The sequence below is a fragment of the Chiloscyllium plagiosum genome, chromosome 5 (assembly GCF_004010195.1).
Source record: "Chiloscyllium plagiosum isolate BGI_BamShark_2017 chromosome 5, ASM401019v2, whole genome shotgun sequence".
NCBI classification, from domain to species: Eukaryota; Metazoa; Chordata; class Chondrichthyes; order Orectolobiformes; family Hemiscylliidae; genus Chiloscyllium; species Chiloscyllium plagiosum.
Window position 1 is genome coordinate 18,196,177 of NC_057714.1, and position 12,173 is coordinate 18,208,349.

A 12,173-nucleotide genomic window follows, 5' to 3' on the forward strand; every position below is an offset into this window, starting at 1 on the left:
ATGAAGCGTACCCTATCGGTTACATCCCATGTCTGTCTCCTGAGGAGGTCATTACAGTTTCTCACTCTGGCACATCGTAATGACCTCCTCAGGAGGCAGACACAGGATGCAACTGATAAGGTACCCTTGGTTGTCCAGTACTTCCAGGAGTGGAGAAACTACACCATGTTCTTCACAGCCTGCAACACATTATCAATGAGGAGACCACCTCGCCAAGATCTTCTGTACGCCTCCTTTTCAAACCTTTAAACAACCAAACGGTAAACAGACCATTGTTCACAGCAAACTGCCCAGCCTTTAGGAAACAGACGACAACACCATACAACCCTGTCATGGCAACCACTGCAAGACGTGTCAGTGTGTTGACATGGATACCACCATTACATGTGGGGACACCACCCACCATGTATGCGGCAAGTACTCATGTGACTCGACCAACGTTGTCTATTTCATATGCTGCAGGCAAGGTTGCCCTGAGGCATGGCAGATTGACGAAACCAAGCAAACGCTGTGACAACAGATGAATGGACAATGTGCAACAACTGCCAGGCAGGGGTGCTCCCCCCCAGTCGGAGAACACTTTCAGCGAACACAGTCCAGATCTTTGGACTTTTGGGTGACCATCCTCCAAGATGGACTTCAGGACAGCAACAACGCAGAGTGGCCGAGCAGAGGCTGATAACCAAGTTTGGTACCTACGGGGATGGCCTCAACCAGGACCTTGGGTTCACGTCACACTACAGCTGATACCACTATACACACACACGTCTCATACACAAGCTCTCTCAAACACAACACATGCAGCCCCCACACTCGCACCCATACACACACCCTCTCATAGATCTTTACATCACACTCTACCAAGCTCTCTCACACTCTCTTCATATGCACTCATACTCTCACATGCATACTCTCTCTCTATCCCTCACATGCACATACATGTCTATGGGGTGAATTTGCATTTTCAGGTACATTGTATTTCGCTCAAAAAGTGCACAATCTGCAGTCAATCAATCCATGTAACATTTTATAAATTCATACTTTGGAAATAGAACCAGTCTGACTCAAGACTGGGATACAGACAGACAGACTCTAACCTTATACCTTTAATACATTGTCTGAGCTGAGATGTCATTTTTTAAAATAAAACCTTAAGTTATCTTGAGAACGTGATTTAAAAGTACAAAAAGTATCCGAAGGACACAGGTAGGGACTATTTTGTTCGGTTAATCGAATTCCAGATAATCTAATGCCGGTTCTGGGATTTACATATTAATGAACCGAAACCTGCAACCCATTCTAAAAGATGAAAGATTTATCAGCAATCCAGGATTGTTCAATATTGTTTCAGTTGCATGACACTGTAATCTTTTGCTATAAATTATGTGACTTGTGATCCTGCCCCACAGCTACCAGATGAAGGAGCAGGGCTCCAAAAGCTAGTAATTCAAAATAAACCTGTTGAACTATAACCTGATGTTGTGTGATTTTTAACTTTGTTCACCCCCGTCCAACAACTGCACCTTCACATCACAACTTAAACTAAGTGGAGGTGCTGGTGTTGAACTGTGGTGTTTTAAGTCAGAAGATACCAGTTTATAGTCCAACAGGTTTAATTGAAATCACAAGCTTTTGGAGCCCTGCTCCTTCTGTTAGACTATAACCTGGTGTCAGGTGACTTCTAACTTCATTTAAGCAAGCAAACGTGCAACTGGGTAAGATCTTCCATAAGAATTTCCCGGGAAATGCATAAGAACTTTGTTCTGTACCTAGCCAATGGACTCAGGGTGGTCACTTCAGTTAGCTTTAAAATGTTTAACTGATACGTCACTCCTAACGTGTTCAGAGTAACATCAGCTTTTGTTCCCAATACTTATAATACGGTCTTTTGGAGACAACACAGCAGAAGGACACTTCATCAATTTCCAATCAGCACATATTGTTACATTAAAGCGTCTTACTTCAGTATATTCTAACCCATTATAATATCATATTCATTTCTTGACTTCAAGTCCTGGTTCCTATTTTGCAGAGGTAAAAAGCTAGTAATATTTCCCAGCAGACATTCATAAACCTTGAGGGAGTATCCCTTGGACAGCAAAGAAAGGTTGCTCAGAGTACAACAGGACCCCCTTGATCAGATGGGCAAATGGGCCAAGGAGTTTAATTTAGATAAAGGTGAGGTGCTGTTTTTTTGGTAGGGCGAGTTATGGCAGGACTTACAATGCCCTGGGGAATGTTGCTAAATGAATAGGTCTGGGAGTGCAGGATCATAATTCCTTGAAAGTAGAGTCCTAGGTCAACAGGATAGTGAGGAAGGTGTTTGATACTGTTATGAAGTTGAAGGTGTGTACTGTACCTTGAAGAGAGAGTGAATGCTGTTTTGCACAGAGCTTACAAGCACTTATGATATGTCTAGCTAGCAGTCTCACAGTGTGTACTGGAAAATTGAAAATACGTAACATTTGGCTGTGAAACAAATACCTGAGCTGGGTGCTATTCTGACAACCAAACTTAACCAATGAATCAGTTTAAATTATGCCCCAGGATACTAAAACCCAATCTACTTTGAATTTATTGTTTTGCCAACATCAAACCAATGAGACGATCTAATGTTGGGAGGAAATAAAGAATCAGGCATTTTGAAAGTTAGACAGAGTAACTGCCATCGAAGGAGACTGCCGTTCAAAAACACTTTCTATCAAAAGGTTTCGTATGAAATGTCTTTGCAGTAAAAGACAGCAGATAACCCAGGGAGATCTATAGCCAAAAGGAGGACACCAGAGATGACAGCTACTCTGTGGTTTTGAAATTAAGTTGATGTAATCTTAATATGGATTTTTATAACAATATACTATTCCAATAGAATTGGAGGCAGATAACAAGCAGTTAAGAGAAGGGGGGGTGGTTAGAGTTGTGATAATTGTTATTTAATGTTCACTTTTAGAGTTAAGGAATAAATTGATTTTTTTTAAATAGTGGAATTTCAGAGTCTTCTGTGATTCATACTTTAACAGATTACAAGGAGAGGTGAACTTTTCTGGGTATTTGGTTTAATTATCAGAAGGGTTCGCGGTCATGTTGCAACAGATACATTTACCTTTATTCGTCAGTGCACTGAGTATAGGTGTTAGGAGGTCATGTTGTGGCTGTACAGGACATTGGTTAGGCCACTTTTGGAATTGTGTGTGCAATTCTGACCTCCCTGCTACATGAAGGATGTTGTGAAACTTGAAAGGGTTCAGAAAAGAATTACAAAGATGTTGCCAGGGTTGGAGTGTTTGAGCTATAGGGAGAAGCTGAATAGGCTGGGACTATTTTCCTTGGAGCATTGGAGGCTGAGGAGTGACCTTACAGAGGTTAATAAAATGAGGGACATGGATAGGGTAACCACTCTCCAGGCACCTTGCCTCTATTCCTGATGGAGGGCTTTTGCCCGAAACATCGATTTTCCTGCTCCTCGGATGCTGCCTGACCTGCTGGGCTTTTCCAGCACCACTCTGATCTAAACTCTGGTTTCCATCATCTGCAGTCCTTGTTTTTACCCAAATAAACAAGGTTTTTTCCCTGGCATGGGAGGAGTCCAAAACTAAAGGGCACAGATTTAAGGTAAGAGGGAAAAGATTTAAAAGTAACCCAAGGGGCAACATTTTCACGCAGAGGGTGGTGCATGTGTGGAATGAGCTGCCAGAGGAAGTGATGGAGGCTGGTATAATTACAACATTTAGAAGGCATCTGGATGGCTATATGAATAGGAAAGGTTTAGAGGAATATGGGCCAAATGCTGGCAAATGGGAGTGGATTAATTTAGGATATCTGGTTAGCATTGAGGAGTTGGACCAAAGAGTCTGTTTCCATGCTGTACCACTCTATGACTCTAATATTTTGGAGTCAGAACTCTAAACATGATTCCAGAGCATGTTCCTTGAAAAATGTACATAATTTACTACCTTTCCCACAAATTAATTGTCAACTTTGTTCAGAACTTCTGAAATGCAATAAATTTATCTATCAAGAAGAACTTTAACAAGTTTCCACCAAACATTTTTTTTGGTGAATAGCCAGAGGGGAGAGAAAAAGCTCAAGTTTTCATGATCAATTCTGAAACATATTTCTATTTCTTTGATTGTTGGGTCTTATTAGACCCTCATTCAAGAGGAATCCTCCTAGAATTCCCATTCACATCAAACAAAGCAATTGCTTTTGAAATGTGCATTTCATCATGAAATCTTTCTTAGACTGATCTTACTACAATTTTGGGAGAGACATTTCACATGTTAAAACACCAACAGCTTTAAATCATACAAGACCAGAGGTTTAATGAATGCTTCCTGGTAGACAAATAGACAGAAACACACAAAGAACCCATTAAATAAAACAAAGACAAGATGTACACGACACTTTTTTTAAACAATAATCTTGGTGACTATAGCCAACGACAAATTTGTGCATGAATTCATGTCTTGATGGGAATAAAAATCACAAGTTGATTTCTTTGAGACCAAATACACAAGTTAACAAGAGTGTTGTCTGTTGAGAGGAGCTCGCTTCATCTTGGCTCAGCTGTGACCAGGGGACAGCGCCTATCCAGTTTCACTTTAAACTCCAACATCGTAAGCTCACATGCAGAGTAATCAGCCAGCCTCTCATTTGCCTTTATGCTGTTTGCCCTATGATTGATGTTACTTTAATAGTCTGACAGCACACTCTTGCTCTCTGTGGAAAGTGGTGTTCCTCATTTTACCCCACCTGACCAGGAAATGATCTCACTCATTTAATCCTGTTTTGAATGCTGACCCCACCCTACCTAATAGGTGGGAAACTAAATATACCTATTCTTTGATGTCAACGCTCAATCTGGTGTCACCAGCTGACATTGGAAAGAGTCTGCTTGTGGTACCAAATTATTGTGGCGATTCGAAGACAGCCACTTTTGAGTCTTCAGTTTAGTGATTATAGCTTTTATAAAAACACAGAACAATATTTGCGGGCTATCCAGGATAGCTTTTCAGGAAATACAAAGATTCTACACAGTTTATTCACAGCTTAATAAAGCAACCCACGCCCCAGCCCAACTCAATCTCAGCCTTGGGACTACTAGTGTATATGACAATTCAACTGAAGTTTTCCCTTAGCTGCAATCTATGTGGCATTGGATAATTGTTACAGCTTGTGTTCCGAGCTAGGTTCCAGCAGGAATAGAATGACATCCCATCTTTTCTACAGTATTGATTACATTTGTCATCATCCTTAGAGAAGTGCTCATAGTTACATTTGTTTATTCTAAGCTGTTGGCACGTTTTAAAATATCTATGTTAACCAATTTGCAATCTTTCTATAGGTCAGCCTTTCTCTGCGGGTTCCTTCTGTGCATCATTGCCACCCAATTGCATAGTCATCTGTCGCACAACACTGTTCCAGTTTCTTTAAACTCAATTCCCCTCCTTTGTAGGCAGTCATTGTGTTTTAAAAATATTTTTGGCTGGTTCAGTTACATACCAAATATGGTGTAAATGCTGAGAATAGTTCCAAAATGTAAAAATTCAATTTAAAATCAGATATTACTCTAACTGCCACTATTTTGACCGAATAGCTAATCACTCTCAAACTGTCGGCCACTCTCAGCACTGTTTGTCATTCCATGCTAACAAATCTCCACTGTTTTCTCTCCTGTAGCTACTCTCATATCTATCATCGAGCAGTTACAACATCTTTTCAAATGGTCAAACTGAAGCTGATCCAGGACTTTATTGTTGATCACCTTCTATTATCCACTCAGCATCGGACCATTATTGTTCAAATTCCTCTGTAGAACTTGCATTCATGATCTAGATGCTCAATGTATATTGTGAAATTGCTGCAATGTTTTGGCTGCTGTCATTCAGATGAGACATTAACTAATCTAATTGCTCCACATTCCTGCCTACCCTGACAAATGTCCACTCCTTTTCTTATCAGGAATTTCTCCCTCTGCCACTCTCCCTTTCTCTCACTATTTTGTTCACACTCATTCTCCCACTCTTTCGGACTCACCCTCTTTCTCATCTGACTCTCTGATGCTTACTCTAAATTAGTCTCTCACTTTCTCTCGCTCTCTATCAGGGTGGATGATGCAGGCAAACAAAAGATTAGTGTTAGTGGAACACCACTCTTTATTTCAACACTTGCCCAACTCCTGTTTCCAAGGGTGAATGGAAATAGGAAGAGCCTACCCCAGGGTCATACACCATCAAGACTGACTTGGAGGTAGTGCTAGTGTTCGGCTTCCAGTCAGATCTGAAATGAAGAAAGCTCCAGTAGAAATAGAAGCAGAACTTCACAAGAGTGGCAATTCCTGGCACTGAGGAATCTGGTGCCTCCCACTTGAGCAGTTAATGCAGCTATTCGGAGCAACAGCAATCATTGGCTGACTTGCATGTCAACTGGGATGATCAAGGTGAATTTGCTGTCCAACAGTCATTGCTCCTGAACTGAATGGTTTGCTGGGCCACTACACAGGACTATTAAAAGTCAGCCACATACCTCTAGGTCTGGAGTTGCATTTAGTCCAAACAGATAAGAATGGCAAATTCACAACCCTAAAGAATACTAATGAATCAGATGGGGGTTTTATGTAAATGGATGTTAGTTTCTTGGTCACCATATTAAGACTAGTTTTTTATTCAAAACTTGTCAGCAAAGTTACATGGTCAATGTATGGGAAACTTCAGCAGAATAAGTGCACAGTTGGAAATTTGGTTGAAAGTAGGAACTTGGTGTAAAGGCAAACAGAGGCATTTTAACTCCGGTTTATTGCAAGAAGTAAGCGCTCCAGAGCAAGAGATACATTGAAATAGATAAAAGGTATGAATCAAGAGGCTGAGAGATCAGCAGCTTAGTATTGTCAAAATCCGCAGCATGTCACAAATGCAGAGAAAGAAGCTGATTGGGGAGTAAAAGGTCTTCAGTTTGTGTTTAGATCTCCAGTGTTTCTCTTCACTTTTTTCTTAAAATAGCTGCTTAATTATAAAAGTGATATGGTAAATTTTCTCTAATTTCAAAGAAAATATCGTCATGGTGAAGCTACTGGACACCAATGTCATAACTGTCCTTAGCTCGATGATTTGGATCCAAGTTGAGGAACTGGAGTCTAACCTAGAGACATCGCACCGCATCAGGGAAGGGGACACTATGTTCCAGAGGGCAGTCACACCCCTCACACAAGATACTTCAAACTTGGTCTATGTTCAGGGACAGGAGGGTGTGACTACAGGCGAGGCAAGTATGAGGACCCAGGGGTTAAAGTGGAAGTGCCTCGGCCCTTGCAATTGTCTAACAGATTTGGAGATTCTTGCAAGCTGCGTGGATGAGACCGGGGACTGCAGGGATGATGAGTGAATTGGCCATGGCACGGGTGAAGGAAGCTATTCAAGTGGTGAGGAAATAAGTAAGTAGAACCTCCAAGAATCTGAGGATTACTATCTGAGCCATGGGCATAGAAACAAAGAAACTAGGAGCATGAAGCCATTCTGCCTTTCAAGCACATGCCTCCATTAAATATGATTACAACTGATCATCTATCTCAATGCTAATATTCCCATTTTCTCCTCATACCTTCTGTTTACATGCCTTACAAAATCTAAATATGTATTTTCTTGCCTGAATGTATTCAGTGACATGGTATTTTGCGATAGAGAATTGCACAGGGTTGAGAGAAGAAATTTTTCAAAATCTCAGTCCCAATGCCTACAGTATTCGGAGTCTGTGACTCCTGGTTCTAGACTCCTTAACCAGAGGAAATATTTTCCCAGCTCTATTCTGTCCAGCCTGTTTAAAATTTTATATTTTTCAAATCAATCCCCTCCTCTTCTTCTCAACTCTGGTGAATGCATGTCCCATTGAACCAATCTCTCTTCATACAGTCCTGCCAGTCCCACTTATCAGCTGAGTAAATCTCTGCTCCAAGTATATCCTCTCTTACATAGGGAGACAAAAACTGAATTCAATATTTCAGTTGTGGTCTTACCCAAGCTCTCTATAATTTCAATAAGTCATTGCTTCATCCGAATTCAAATCCTCTTGCAGTAACAACCCATTTACCTTGCAAACTGATAATAGGGTGAATAAAGTCAATAATTGGTATGGACGCAATGGGATACAGTTCATGGGCACTGGTTCCAGCATTGGGGTAGAAGGAAGTATCCCAGTGAGGCAGGATGCGCTTGAAATTGTGCTGGGGTCAATGCCCTGGTGAGTTGAATAATTAGGGCTGTAGAGAGGGCTTTTAAAACTAATTAGAAGGGGGAAGAGGGAAATGTAGGCTACAACGCAAGAGGATAGGGTAACACTTACAGAGCAGCTGTTTAAATAATGATATCAGAATGGGTCATGAAAGATAGAATGTACAAACATAGAAAAACCATAAGACCACGAGATGTAGGCCTTCTGCCCACTGGATTTGTTTCATGTCTCAATGAGATCACAGCTAGTCTGATAATCCTCAAGTCCACTTTCCTGACTTTTCCCCATTACCCTGAATTCCCTTACAGATTAAATCTGTCTGTCTCAGTCTTGAATATATTTAAGACACAATCTCGATGACCCTCCGTAGTAAAGAATTCCACAGATTCAGAACACCCTCAGAGAAACAATTTCTTCCTCATCTCTGTCCTACATGTGCGTCCCCTTATTCTGAGATTATTCCCTCTGGTTTTACACTCAAACAAGGAGAAACAACCTTCTCGCATCAACCCTGTCAAATTTTCTGAGAATCTTGTATGTTTTAATAAGTTCACCTTTTGGCCCCTATTTTTATGATCAAGGAAAACAGACATTTTTAAGTGAAATAACTTGGTTTAGTAATCAATCAATGGCGAATCAGGCCCAACACACTTCAGTTAAATGATCTACTGTTCTCTCCATCTGATTTACCATTTGAAGACCCACTATATTGAAGACAAACATTTCCTCGCCTTAATTATTTGTACATATATTTGGCAAAACTGGACAAGGACAAGAAATACCTTTGTGAAAGGTTGAAGTGATTATCAGATTTTGGATAACATTCGTGCCTGTGCAAACAATGAGCTGATAATGGTCAGAGTGAAATAGCTGTCAGTGTTGAGAGAACCTGTATCTTTGTTTTAACAGAATTGGCTGCACAGGTAATCAGGGCACACACACAAATTCGCTGGTGATCTTTTAAAAAAAAAATGTATTTGCTAAGAAAACTGGTTGGAATCAATAGAAATCAAAATAATAATTGCGAAGAAATTGAAGGAGGCAACAGCAATGCATGAGTATTACAAGAAACAAAAAAATGGCTAAACAAAAATCCATGAAAGTATGCCATTGCCAAAGCAGTGAAGACTGCAAAACTCAATTGATTTAAAAACCCATCAAAATGAAATATGGGCAGCTTTCTATCGCAGGGTGAAATATGATCAACAAATAGCACTATTTGAGAGCAAGGTAAGAATTGATGGGCAGATTTGTATGCCACAGCATTATCCCTTATCACTTACAGTCAAGTATGTGGCTGAAAGTAAGAACACACATGCATAATTTGAAATTTTACAATTAAAGTGAGATACAACTGGATACCAGTAGCTTTTATACAGAATGTTTGCAGAATACTAGAAAATAAGCAATTTCTTTCTTAAATAAGTAATTGGAGTCTACAATAGGGTGTAGGAATAGAAACACGAGCTGACTGCCTTGCTATGAATTTTCAGCATTGTTTTTATTTCAGATCTTCAGCACTTTTTCGATTAAACAATGTACATAACAAGATATTGAAGCAATTATTTTTAGTACTAGATAAAACTAAATAGTAAATAAAAGCTGGTGTCGTTTATTTGCACTAGTTTACATTCATTATGGCTGTTAGGCTCCAACTTTTACTTACACCTAGTTCCAATTTAACCTCATTATTCAGCATCATTTCCTAATTAAGAATTCAAAAATATACCTATTCCCATTCCCAAACCACCAGATGTCAGTTTTCTCTTCCTTCCTTATGCAAATTGCCAATACAACTCTCACCATTCAAATTGGGTGTGGGAAATCTCCAGCACAAACATGCTTCTTACTTGTAAAATAACAATTTAGAAAACTGGCAGGTCTGATAATAATATGCTATAACTACCATATTCCAATAGCTGGCATAAACTTGTAATGTTACGGTTATTGCTGGAACCATCTGGGATGCTGAGTAGATTCATTGCCACCAATCCTTCTTGATAGCAGACCCAAGATACTGATAGCAGTAGGAAAGAATGCCCACAGAAACCTTGGGCAGAAGATGGGCTCAATCTTGATAAACAGAATAATTGTAATATACGTTTCTATTACAGCTTTTGCACTGGTTGGTTCCTCTCCGGAACAGTCATTTATAAATATTCTCCAATCAAACTGTTCAGAAATGGTTATTCCACACCTCTGGAGCAGGTCTGATTTGAACCTGTGTCCCCAGCTCAGAGGTAGGTTATGATCAAGAGACCAAGGGCCCAAAATTGGATATTCTAAATTGACCCACAGTCAAAGAATTGAGGCCTGACCGAAAATTGGCCAAACTAAATTTAACAGCAGCTAGTAGTTATCAGATAGAGTGAACAGTGGAAACCAAGGTCAATGAGGTCACGGGGGATACTACCTACAACTGACCCAAAAGGTTGTGTAGTAGAGAAGTATTAATCAAAATTTCTGGCACCTTGACTTCCAGCCAGTACCTGAGGATGTACATCTCCCTGGCATGGCAATAGTGAAGGGTATTGGCATGACCCCACACGATTCCATTGGCCAAAGGACACAGAACGTTCTGGAAGGTCCAAGGCACAGGGAATAAAAACACACATGGAAGGCTCAGCAAAGACTCACAGCAAGACTTGTGGCAACCGAAGATGACCCCAGAGGAGAGCTGTCCTGACCCACCTTCACAAAAGACAGCCAGCCCTACATCAAAGAGGAAGAAGATTCCAATGACCCAGCTCAAACGTATGGATCACAGTGGGTAATATCCTTTCTCAGATGTATAGAGTTAGATAGAGAGTTAATATTGTGGGCATTTGGGAAGTGGTCACATGGTGTTTTTAATAAAGAATATTTTGTTACTAAAATTGAGTTGAACTGCAAACTGAATTCTGTGTTCCTTTGTCCATCCCACCAACAAAAAAAAGTGTTTGGTTTTTAAAATATAAAATGGGTCAAAGTGTCCAAAACACGGAAAACATGGGCATCACTGGGTGGCTCCAATTAGAAAATTGTTTGTATAACCTCCAAAGTTGATCCTCCAAATCTCAGACATCCAACTTGAGGCTGAATAAAGAAGGCACCTGCACCACGTGATGACCAGGATTCAAGAGGGTGAAGGACGGTGATGGTTTCCAACCAACCAGTGATTAGACCACAAACCGAGTGATTGTAACATGAGGACGACAAACAACCAGAACTCAGTGTGAGGGTACAATCAGCATTTAGCAAGAGGGAATTTAACAAAAGCTTTGAGAGATTAAGTTAAAGTAATGTTAAATAATTGTGTTATTAGAGCGGCATTTTTATAGAGTCACAGAGTCAGATATGTACAGCATGGAAACAGACCCTTCGGTCCAACTCGTCCAGATATTCCAACCCAATCTAGTCCCACCTGCCAGCACCCAGCCCACATCCCTCCAAACCCTTCCTATTCATATATCCATCCCAATGCCTTTTAAATATTGCAATTCTACCAGCCTCCACCATTTCCTCTGGCAGCTCATTCGATACGTGTACCATTATCAGAGTGAAAAAGTTGCCCCTTAGGTCTCTTTTATATCTTTCCCCTCTCACTCTAAAACTATGCCCTCTAGTTCTGGACTCCTCCACCCTAGGGAAAAGACTTTGCCTATTTACCCTATTCATGCCCCTCATGATTTTATAAACCTCTAGAAGGTCACCCCTCACCCTCTGACACTCCAGGAAAAACAGCCCTAGTTTATTCAACCTCTCCCTATAGCTCAAATCCTCCAACCCTGGCAACATCTTGCAAATCTTTTCTGAACCTTTTCAAGTTTCATAACATCTTTCCAATAGGAAGGAGACCAGAATTGCATGCAATATTCCAACAGTGGCCTAACCAATGTCCTGTACAACCACAACATGACCTTCCAACTCCTGTACACAATACTCTGACCAATAAAGGAAAGCATACTAAACAC